Raw genomic sequence first — 13,181 nt, 5'->3', positions numbered from 1 at the left:
TTACGAAAACCCCTGCACCCCGTCCCAACCACCCCTCTGACCCTACAGCTGACCAAATTAAATGTCAACAACTGGCGGATTTCTTCCACGGGAAAATCCAAAAAATTCTCGAGTCAATCCCCGCCGTAACTCTGAACAAGGAACCCGATCCCCCCCAACCCTCAACTCTGTGTCGCCTCTCTTCATGGGGTCAAGTCACGACCGAAGAAGTGGAAAATACTCTGACTTCCATAAAAAGCGGCTCCCCTAGGGATCCAGCTCCACTCCGAATTCTTAAAAAGGTAGCCCCCACGATCATCCCCACGGTGACCCACCTTATCAACACCTCACTCCAACAGGGAGAGGTCCCCCCAAGTTGGAAGGCAGCGGTCGTGAAAGCTCTGTTAAAAAAACCCTCCCTTGACCCCGAGAACCTGTCGAATTATAGGCCCATCTCCCTACTCCCAGGTATCAGCAAAATCACCGAAAAACTGGTTAATAGAAAACTTTCCCAGTTCCTGGAAGAAAATAATATACTAAAAAGCTCCCAGACGGGCTTCCGCCCAGGGCAGGGCACAGACATCGCCCTCCTAGCCGCGGTTGAGGAGGCCAGAACGCTTTTGGACGGAGGAGGATCAGTGGCAGTGATCCTCCTCGACCTAAGCGCGGCCTTCGATACCGTGAACCACCAACTTCTTATCAAAAGACTCAAGGGAGTCGGTGTAGAAGGCACCGCCTTAGCCTGGCTGACATCCTTCCTGGGTCAACGGACCTATCAAATTTGGGAGAATAACGCACGCTCCTCCGAAATTCCCCTCCAATGTGGTGTGCCTCAGGGCTCCTCCCTGAGCCCCACACTATTCAATGTCTATATGTCCACATTGGAGGAGGTTATCATCCCTTTCGGAGTGAGCGTCGTCAGCTACGCCGACGACACACAATTGGTCGTATCACTGTCCCACCCCAAACAGCAACCAGCTGACCTGTTCAATTGCCTCGTACAGGTCCATCATTGGATGAACTCTTCCGCCCTAAAACTCAATGGGTCTAAAACGGAGGTTCTGCTCCTAGGCCCAAAAGGACTCACACTGTCCCCGAATATCTGGCCAGCTTGTCTGGGCCCCCTCCCTGAACCCAGAGAGGAAGTAAAGAGCCTGGGAGTGTGGCTCGACTCCGACCTCTCGTTCACGGTGCAGGCAAAGAAAGTGGCCGGGAACTGTTTTGGACTGCTAAAATCATTGAGGAAAGTTCTGCCCCTCCTGCCCACTGATTCCCAAAAGTTGCTAATCCAGGGTCTAATAATCTCGAGGCTAGACTATAGCAATGTGATATACTTGGGCGCCCCAGAGGTTACTCTGAATAAACTTCAGAGAATTCAGAACACGGCGGCCCGGATTCTCACTAATACCCCCGCCAGAGTATCGGCCAAACCGGCCCTAAAACTCCTTCACTGGCTGCCTATCAGAGAGCGGGTCAAATTCAAGGCCTTGTGCCTGGCCCACAAACTTCGACAAAATCAAGGCCCCCCTGCCCTCAGAAAATTTGTCACACCCTACAAACCCTCAAGATCCCTCCGTTCTAACACAGAAAACCTGATTGTGGCTCCCAAATTCAAGAGAGCCCGATCCGGTGGTAGGCGTTTCTCAGTCCAGGCTGCACGACTCTGGAACTCACTCCCCCGAGCACTGCGCCTCGAACCTCAATACCTCCGCTTCAGGAAACAACTCAAAACTCATCTTTTCCCACAATGATTCACTCTTGCCCCTTTCTCTGCCCCGCTGTTCCCTTTTCTCCTGCCCTCCTTTCCCTGTCCATGTCCCACTGTACCTAGTAGATAGGTTTTATTCAGCGCTGGGATACCTCAGGGTGACTACGCGCTTTAGAAAAATAAATAATAATAATAATAATAATAATAATAATAATAACAAGAGTGAGTTCAAAAGGACAGTTTCTCACAGCAGATGTTCTCAAAGTAATAAAAGAGTTGCTACGAGCCCAGGTATGTGCATGGGAACTCTTTTATGAAACATTGTTTCATCCCACATTACAAATGTATGAGCTTTTAATGAGAACAGAATCGAGCAAGAAAAAGAAAATGCAGGCCTAAATTGAATTTTTGTTCATGGAACATACAATATAAATCAATGGAAATGCATAATTCATTCCAAAGTTTCTAAACCCTTATTTTCTTTGTTCAATTTATGTTACTTGTAAAGCATTTTAATATCATTGCAATTAGCACGTGTAACTCTGGCACATTACTACATTTCAAAAGTACCAACACATAAACTTATTTCAAAATGTAAAGTAACAATCTTTTTTTAGTAATTCTCAGTTGTGCATGTATCAATGCCATTCTCTGAAAGTTTCAGTGAAATTTGATTTATCATAAACTAGCAACATTTCTTTTTTTCTTGGTGCACACTCTAACATGAGCAAAGATAGTGTTAGAAACAAAATCTTCAATAATTATTCATATATTGTTATCTAATTAGCATTTAGTTCTGTTAATTCTTCACATACATAATTATTCAAAAGACAATGGATGAATGGAACTTCTATGTATGACATGCAAGTCATCACTGTCACAATTCTATTTTAAAAGAACACACCACAGAAACTTGGTAAACACGAACATGTTTTTTAAACAAGCATTTTCATCTAAGTTACACTCTTCTGCATGCTTTTACAATGCTGTAACTAAGTTTGTCTATGACGTATTTCTCATGAATTGTCAACGTATAATGTACACACATTGTGCAGGTTTGTCATTTTTTTCTCAAAAGGTATCCAGATCTGTTTCATGTGTCAAGTAGGGATTCAGCAATTTATCAGCTTCATCAATCCCCCATTTGATGATAATTAAGTCATCACAAAATGTATTTTCCGATGTCACACATTACAATTCTGTAGTCTTTATCAGTTTTAATCTAGAGTTTTCCAAAGCCTTAACTTCATCGTAATAGCCACATAGACTGTCTTTCAAATCTATTTCAGCTCTTTTCCTTTTTATTCCTCTAGTTTCTTTCTTAGTATTTAAATGTCTATAGGCCTTAAAGATGACAACGAAAGTAAGTATACAGCATGCAGTTTTCAAGACAGGCTTTAAGATTTTCCCAAACAATCCACTTCCCAGATTTGCAAATCATCTATCTATAGAGGAAAATCCTTTCTCAATTGATTCCCAAGCGCTCTCTGCTTTTGAATCTTTCAAGTCCTTTTCAAGGTGAGTGATGTTCTGAATGTAACCCTTTAAATCTTTACTCTTGTCTGGAATATATGTGCAACAATGTTGCATCTTCGGCATTTGACAGATTCCACCTTCTGTTGCAAAAAAGACATCTAAAGCAAGACAATTTTTAATAACCATAGATCTCATGACAATAATTTCTGTATCTATTAATAAGAATCCTCCAGAATTATCAGTAGACATCTTATCTACCACTGTAGACAGCGTTTGTATTTTGTGAGAATTCAGTATCACCTCAACAGAGGTTTCAGTGCTCCTAAGATAATCTCCTACTATCTCTCCTGCACTTGCACGTCTCTTAAGTCTCCTATGAGAACCTCCATTAGTTCTATCAGATGGATCCACATGATAGATTTATGTAAACACTTTTCCCATGTTACAGGATCAATACTGTTTCTTAGGTAGTCTGGAATAGGCATTTTCCGCACCCTCGCAAAAACAGTCCCCAATTTTTAAAAACGTGGAAAGTGGGGCGACATTTACCGGAACCAACAAAATTAGATTTAGCTTCAGTTCAACGCTTTAATATACATAGCTTTCCTCTATGTTGCTAATCTAGGGCCATATCAGCTTGGTTTCCCAGAGCTTTGAGATATGGTTCCCTAAGTGCCCAGGATGGTATCCTAGGATGATTTCCAGCTTTAGCCATAATCTCCCTTCGTCTCCCCTCTATTCATTCTATAAATTCCTTTCTACATTAAGAAGCATGTTACATTATGTTGGTGTACATAAGCTGTGTCTAAACTTTGTGTAAGCCTGAAAAATTCTCCCAACATTTCAGCTGTTTTTAGAGGCAAAGAATTTAACCGTTTCCTCACAGGCACTTCGGAAAAGATTAGATCATAATTAGAATAATAGTACTGAAATTGTCCTTTGCCATAAAATAAGCTTGTCAGCACACTACAAGAAATGCCACATGTAATGGGTAAGTGATGATAGGTCACCCCCTCAGAAACTGACGTAGGCAGTTGTAAGCACACATAACAATCTCTAGCATCCATGGTGTTGACATACTCGTACAACAATTCTATAAAGACATTTGTTGAAAAATCACCAACAGACTGATTTCCTAGCAGTATTTTTTAATTTGAATTGCTTAGTTCATTATGGTTCGGTGAGCGCCGCAGCTCGAATTGGGTAACTAGCGCTGTACTTGTGCAGACGCTGTGTTCACTTTGTGCTTTGTGCTTTGCGCTGTGTAACTGTGCCTGTGTGCTTATACTGCAATCTTAGCCCTTAAGCGCCCGATTTTAAACAGCGCTGTGCCTGTGTGCTTACGCTGCATTTGGTGGCCCATTAACTTACATCACTGACTCTGTGGTGACGCTGTGTTGTTTTCCGACCTGCTGGTCCATCTGCTGCCCCTGCCTCAGCTACACTTTCACCCTCCATTTTGCTGCTTGCACTTTCCTGGCCCGCCCCTCCTCCCCGCTACCGCCTCCCAGCTGCTGCCCCTCCCACGCTCCGCCCCCTCCAACATCCATTTATGGCCAATGTCCCCACGAGCAGCGTCCACGCGCTACGGCCACGCCGAAGGTGCGCCAAAGGTAAGCCCGTCTACGCCCGTCCGCGCCTGGACCGCGCCCAGCGCCAGACCCCCTGGCCCTCGCGCTGCGCTGCCCTCCCGCATCACCTACGATGCCTCCACCCTCCGAGCCCTTAACCCCGGCCGCGCCCCCAACTGCGTCCAAGCCGCTCCTGGACACACCCATGGACCTTTCTCCTGCTACTCCTGCAAATTCATCGGTACCGACAACATCTCCGCTACGACCACAACACAGACCCCTGACCCCAACCACCTACAGTGCATCCTTCTCAACACCCGATCAGTCCACAGACACGCCATTGACCTATGGAATCTACTAGACACCATCTCTCCGGACGTCGCCTTCCTTACAGAAACTTGGATGAACGCCTCCTCCGCCCCAGACATCACCATTGCCATCCCTGAAGATTATAAGATCATTCGTAAGGACCGCACCGACCACACAGGAGGAGGAATCGCTATCGTCCATAAGAAGTCAATCCGCATCTCAACCAGCTCTGACGCCAATCTCACCAACTCTGAACACCTTCACTTCCAGATCCTCATCGACCCCAAGACCACACTCAGAGGCACCCTCCTCTACAGACCACCAGGACCCCGCGCAAAATTCAGTGAAGACATCACGGACTTCATCACTCCTCACGCGCTCCCCTCCAAAGACTACATCCTTCTGGGAGACCTCAATTTTCACCTTGAAAAGATCAACGACCGCAACACCACCACCCTCTTGGACAATCTCGCCAACCTCGGACTTAAACAACTGGTAACATCGCCCACCCACATCGCAGGTCACACACTCGACCCCATCTTCACCTCCAGCAATCATGTCTCCTTCAGCCACACTACGGAGCTCCTCTGGACTGACCACAGCTGCGTTCACTTCACCTACAACAAACCAAAACCCACCAACCACCTCCAACCAACTCTGCAAAGAAACTGGAACAAAATCACCACAGACCAGATCTCCGCATCGCTCCTTCTAAACACCCCAGCCCACTCTTCTAACGCAAACGAAGCCGCCGCCAACCTCACCCTATGGTTATCCAACACCGCCGACACCTTGGCACCACTGAAGAAACGTCAAAACAAACCTGCCAGCAAAAAGGCCTCATGGTTTAACGATGATCTTAAGAAGTCCAAGAAACTCTGCCGCTCCCTCGAAAAGGCCTGGAAAAAAGACCCAACTACTAGCACCAAGGACGCCTTCAAAAACGCCACCCGCACTCACCACCAACTAATCCGAAAGGCCAAGAAAACAGCATTCAAGGATCGACTAGACAACAACGCCCACAACAGCAAGGAACTTTTCAACATCGTCAAGGAATTTTCCAATCCCTCGGCCAACTCCAACGACATCACCCCCTCTCAAGCCCTCTGCGACTCCCTAGCCTCATTCTTCCACAACAAGATTGCAGACATCCACAACAGCTTCGACAACCAACCCGGAAACCAACCCACCCTACCTTGTGCTGAACATTCTCCCCCCGTGAACACCCTTAACGACTGGAACCCAATCTCCACTGAGGACACAATCCGCCTGATGAATTCCATCCACTCAGGATCCCCCACAGACCCATGTCCTCACCACATCTTCAACAAAGCAGACTCCGTCATAGCACCGCACCTCCGAGACGTCATCAACAGCTCCCTCAACTCTGCCACCTTCCCGGAAGACTGGAAACACGCTGAACTCACCGCCCTTCTGAAGAAACCCACAGCGGACCCCACCGAACTCAAAAATTACCGCCCCATCTCGCTCCTTCCATTCCCGGCCAAAGTCATCGAGAAAGCTGTCAACAACCAACTCGCCGCCTTCCTCGAAGCCAACAAATCCCTCGACTCCTCACAATCTGGCTTCCGAGCAAAACACAGCACTGAGACCGCCCTCATCGCAGCAACAGACGACATTCGAACTCTACTGGACAATGGAGACACAGTCGCCCTCATCCTCCTCGACCTCTCTGCAGCATTTGACACAGTCTGCCACAGCACCCTTTTACAACGCCTCAATAACATCGGAATCCAAGGAAAAGCACTTGAATGGATCACCTCGTTCCTCACCGGAAGAACTCGGAAAGTCCGCCTCCCACCATTCAAGTCCGAGGCCACTGAAGTCATCTGTGGCGTACCACAAGGATCCTCACTCAGCCCCACCCTCTTCAACGTATACATGAGCCCCCTCGCGACCATCGCCCGCCAACACAACCTCAACATCATCTCCTACGCGGATGACACTCAACTAATCCTTTCTCTCACCAATGACCCCAGCACCGCCAAAACTAACCTACACGAAGGAATGAAAGAAGTTGCCGAATGGATGAAACAAAGCTGTCTGAAACTGAACTCAGACAAAACAGAAGTCCTCATCTTAGGTACATCCCCCTCTGCATGGGACGACTCCTGGTGGCCGGAAGCCCTCGGAAAGGCACCCATCCCGACAGACCACGCACGGAACTTAGGCATCATACTGGACTCTTCACTCTCAATGAATAGACAAGTCAGCGCCGTATCCTCTTCCTGCTTCAACATTCTTCGCATGCTGAGAAAAACATTTCGCTGGATCCCCACCAAAACAAGGAAAACAGTCACCCATGCTCTGGTCACGAGCCGACTGGACTACGGAAACACCCTCTACGCAGGCATTACCGCTAAACTCCAGAAGAAACTCCAACGAATCCAAAACGCCTCAGCCAGGATCATATTAGACATCCCACGCAACGAACACATCTCCGGTCACCTTAAAGACCTCCACTGGCTACCCGTCAATAAGAGGATCACTTTCCGACTGCTAACCCACGCACACAAATCACTCTACGACATCGGACCAGAATGCCTCAACTCACGACTGTCCTTCTACACCCCCTCCCGCCAACTACGTTCTTCCAGCCAAGCCCTCGCCACTGTACCTCGCATCAACAAGACCACCATGGGCGGCAGATCCTTCTCATACCTGGCTGCTAAAACATGGAACTCACTCCCCGCTTACCTTCGCCTTACCCAGAACCACCTAGCATTCAGAAAGCAGCTTAAAACGTGGATATTTGACAAGTAATCTTCCTCCCCTCTCTAAGCGCCTTGGGACCCTCTGGGTATGTAGTGCGCTATATAAATTCTCTGACTTGACTTGACTTGTAAATAAGATGGGGCAAATTAAAAACTATAAGCAATGTTACAAATAAAACAGAAAATATCGCAAGTATGCAAGCACAAATACATTTGCATTTCGATACTACCACAGTAGGATCCATCGCCTCTTTGGAATCAGACCTCACAACTTTTTATGAATTTAGATTCGATGTTAATAGCGTTAGCAAATATAAGTTTCTAGAAGATTGTTCCTTTCCAGACTTCAGCTGTGTTATTTTAGAGAACAGTTCACACTTTCTTTTAGTTAATGCAGGTTCTTTTAGAAATTGCTCAGTTCTCTAAAGTTGCACATTTCTTCAGCAAAAATTGACTCAGTTCTTTTATTGGCAGATTTATTTAAAGCGTTTCAACTGGAACACAGAGATGTCGCATGGTGGCTTATGCAAGCTCGGAATGTTGTAGCAAAAGGTGTGAAATGCTTTTTCTGAGTCGTTCAATGCCAGATAAGTCCATTCAGGTGCAGCGTATTTATGACTTGGTACTCTTGCTCTTTTCGACCTTCTCACTGACGGCCCTTCCTCCTAGCTGCCGCTTTGCTCTGACTGACTAGAGGATTCCACAATTGTTCTTGGCTCTCTTCCGTCTGTTAGAATGTGCCTCAGTCTGTCTTGTCTTCTGGGCCAATAGTCTCTGGGTGCTGCTCGTGTTTCAGGTGCACAGCTCCCTTCGGCGAGACCAAAATTACACCAAGCCAGCTTTTCTTTATGTGACCCTTCAGTGCCTACAATAGCTGACTTTCTCGGACCTCCCTCCGATCCAGTGCACAGAGTCCCAGTAGCTGTAGTCCTCTCTACAGTTTGGTGGACCTGAGATGGCTGTCTTTCTGTAACCACTGGCACATTTGAAACAGGCACTGTCAAGAGACATGGGACGGGCCGCATGCACCCAATTTTGAAGACCACCACACTTCACAGCAGTTGTGGTTACCAGGATCACCTGGAATGGCCCAGGTCGAGGTTCCAAACACAACTTGCACACAGGTTTTTTCACCATGACCCAGTCGCCTTGAATAAGGTTGTGGCCCGGCTCCAGTTGAGGTGAAGTGGCACCTTCCCCAACCTGCTAAGATACAGTACGTACCACTTCAGCCAGTCCTCTACAGTAATTGAGTACCAAATCATCTGTAAAATTAACCAATGCATTGGCTGTAACTGGAAGCTGTCTCATGGCCCTCCCCATAATAATCTTGTGAGGAGATAGTTCTGTTCGTCTGTCTGGGGTACTGCTTAAACTTATCAACATAAGAGGCAACACATCAGGCCATCTCAGATAAGTTGAAGTACATCCTTTTGCCAATCTGGTTTTCAGTTTTCCATTTATTTGATCGACAGTTCCAGAGGCTTCTGGACGAGAAGCACAATGTAGCTCGTGATCAATTAGTAATGCTGCACATAACATCTTTAGAACCTCATTGTTAAAGGGTGTCCCTCGGTCTGACTCCAAAGATAGTGGAAGTCCAAAACGCGGTATTAACGCCCTCAAAAGCAACTTCACTACAGTGAGCCTATCATTCCTTCTTGTTGGATAGGCCTGCACCCACCCTGAGAACACACACAATCACAAGACTGTATTTTAAACCATTACAAACAGGCATCTTGACAAAGTTGAGCTGCATTCGGTTAAAAGGCACTCCTGATCTCCCTATATGACTCATGGTAACTGCCATTCTTTTCCCTACATTTTGTCGTTGGCACACTAGGCAACAATGACACAAGGCTTCTGCCACTGATCTGAATTTTGGGTTAAACCATGTCTGATGAAAGAGACGCATTATAACATCCGTCCCGAAGTGCAGGACTATGATAGTATAGCGCCATAGGAGGCAGCAAACTATCAGGTAGTACAAGTCTTCCTTCCGTGTACACCCACACGTCATCTTCCTGCCTTTTAGTACATCCTTGTTTTTCAATTTCTGGTACCTCATCCTTTAATGCCTTCACTTCCTCACATGCCTCTACAGTGGATAACAACAGTTTGCAATCTGTGACATCAGTGTCCTCTCTCAGAGTATCCTCATTTTATGTATAAGAATTTAGGGGCATATTATCAAGGACAGGCGATACATTATCGTCACTTTTATCGGCAGGAAACTGCCGATAAAGCGGCGATAATGGCCTTGATAATATGCTCTATGAATTCCAATCGAAGCCCATGTTAGATGTGAACACATCTAACATGGGCTTCGATTGGATTTCATAGAGCATATTATCAAGGCCATTATCGCCGCTTTATCGGCAGTTTCCTGCCGATAAAAGCTGCGATAATGTATCGCCTGTCCTTGATAATATGCCCCTAAGAACCCAATAGCATGCCGTCTCATCCACAAATCGGTTTCTGACTATGACAGAATAATTGCTCTGCTGATGGGCTTCACACTTCACCACTGCAATTTGGGCAGGGAATGTAGCAACAGCAAGAGGTTCCTCACACTCTCTCCGTTCCTGATGGGGGACCCTGATGAGGTCATGAACTCTCTCCGTGAGCCCAATTGCCTGAAGTCATGTATGATGCCAAATCCGTACTGACAGTAACACACAATTTGTCACATATGTCACAGGCTTGCGTCAGGGCAACCAGTTCAGCCACCTGAGCAGAGTATACACCCTGCAACCAGGAGGCCTCAATCACACCCGCAACTGTATTACAGCATAAGCATCTTTCAGATTCCCATCTGCATCACGCAAACGGGACCCGTCAACAAACTACACATGATCTGATTCAGGCAAAGGGGCATTGAGAATATCAGGACGGGGTTTGGTACACAACTCTGTCACATCCAGGCAATCATGATTAGCCTAATCAATCACAACCTAATTTCCAGGAAGGGGGATCAAAGTTGCAGTATTCAGACTCGTGCAGCTCATCAAAATCACGATTTCTGCTTCCAGGATGATTTTTTTAACAGATTTGATTGATTTCAAAGAAAATAACAAAAGGACAGAGGAATGCAAAGAAGCAGTTAGGAAGACAAAATACATTGCAAATACAGTCATCAATATTCCTAAAGTTCTCACAGATCCAGCCGCAACTGGGTTCCCATCAAAAGCCCCTTGTGAGCGGTCAACTGGCCCTCCTCCCTCCCGGTGGCCAGTAAAGCACTCAGGTCATCAATTCTCTGCATCGAATACAGCCCAACAGCGAGTTTCAAATAAGAACGCCTAAATCCCACCCCTTCCTACAGTCCTCAAACACCCCAACGCAATCCCCCCACCCCTACCACCCCCAAGCATGCTGTTGATTCAATGAGATACACACATGGTCACCTAAACCCCCTGCAAACCAAACTGCATCCTAATGAGATCCAGGACCACTAGAGGGATTCATTGCCAAGTCAACTCCAGACTCATCATGTTCTACCCCAGTCAAGTGCCCACTCAGCCTGCGCACCCTCCAGCCCCATCTGGCACTCCCTCGCAATTCTGCTTCCAGGATTATCTGCTCATACCTGGTGATGCAGTTGTATGTGAGGTGTTGTGTGTGAGTCTGGGTAAGCAAGACCTCAACAGAAGGGGGCACATACACTTTAAGTAGATGTTGCATCACAATGCTCTCATTGTGCTCCAAACTCACACACGTTGCTGCAACATATTTCAGACATACAGGCAATGCCATAGCAACAGGATCAAGAGTTGCTGAAATGTATGCTACAGGTCTGCATGCAGTACCATGCATATCTGCCAGTACTGACGATACCAATCCCAAGCGCTCACTGTAAAACAAAGTAAAGCTTTTGTTGTAGTCGGGCATTCCCAAAGCTGGAGCTCGAAATAGACTCTCTCGCAGTTCAGTAAACAAGCGCATGCAATCAGCATCCCAGTGCACTGGGTCTGGCACATCTTTGTGTGTCAGCCTCTGTAGAGGTTTGGCTGCCAAAGAAATATTTGAAATCCATTGTCGACAATAGCCAACCATTCCCAGAAACATTCAGACTTCCTTTTGAGTAATTGGCGGAATCATGTTTAGGATCCAAGTGAACCTATTTTAAGACACTTTTCTTGTTCCTTTCTCAATATGGTGTCCAAGATACAGAACAATCCAGTGGCAAAATTCCAATTTGGATGGTGATACCTAATGTCCATTGACAGCCAAATGATTCAGTAAAGCAATGGTATCATGTGTGCAAGTCTACAGTGTACTTGATGCTACCAGTAAGTCATCAATGCACTGGACAAGGACAGAGTGATTTGGCATCTCCAGGGGTTCCAGGTTTTTCTTCAAAATCTGATTGAATATGGAGGGGCTTTCCGTATACCTTTGTGGAACTCAGCACCATTCCGAAACTTGACAGCAGAACGGGAAAGCAAACAAATACTGGCTATCCTCAAGTAATGGAAAGGAAAGAAGGCTTGGCACAAATCAACAACTGAAAACCATTCAGCTTCACATGGAATTTGGAATAAACTCAATGCTGGATTTGATACCACAGGACAACTTGGGACAACAATCTCATTAACTTTGCGCAAGTCCTGAACAGTACGGTGTTTACAGTTGGATTTCTGCAAACCCATTACAGGAGAGTTACATGGACTCCCCATTGTTTCCGTCAGGATTCCTTGTTCGACCATTGAACCAATTAAAGGAGTGATGCCTGCAGTGGTTCCTGGACTCAAATTGTATTGTGTGATTTGTGAAAATTCAGCATTGGGCTTTACCGTAATGTTTAATGGAGCCACACCTTTAATCAGATCAATGTCTTTGCTTTTAAAACCCAAAACCTCTGGAAATACGTCGTCTCTTACTTCCAAAAGCAAGTCATCTCTTGTTAGCAAGGGGAACAATTCTGCACTTTCTGTCTTCTGTTTAGCCAATTTAAAGACAAAATCCTCATAATTTGTGTGGAGCTTAATTCCTTCCAGTGTGCAATAGATTGAGCAATTTAATTTGTACAATATGTCTCATCCCAATAAGTAGTGTAAACCAATTGGCAAATTATCAACATATAACAAGGGAGAAATCGTAAGGAAGACACCAAACTTGAATAATACAAATTGTCTGCCACTAGTAGATGCTATGTTATATGTAATTTTTATGAAGTATATTGTGCTTTGAGTAATTTTGTTGTTTATATAACAGGTTTACCTTGTGTATTTTTATTAATTGTTTTTAACCATGAATATTTGTTAATATATTAAATGAAACCTACTTTTTTATTTACCTAGTTTGGTGTCTTTTTTACGATTTCTCCCTTGTTATATGTTGATAATTTGCCAATTTGTTTACACTGTTTATTTCCCTGTACTCTGAATCAATTTTCTGAAC

Source organism: Lissotriton vulgaris, chromosome 4_1, assembly GCF_964263255.1.
Source record: "Lissotriton vulgaris chromosome 4_1, aLisVul1.2, whole genome shotgun sequence".
Classification (NCBI taxonomy): domain Eukaryota; kingdom Metazoa; phylum Chordata; class Amphibia; order Caudata; family Salamandridae; genus Lissotriton; species Lissotriton vulgaris.
This window is presented reverse-complemented; position numbering follows the sequence as displayed.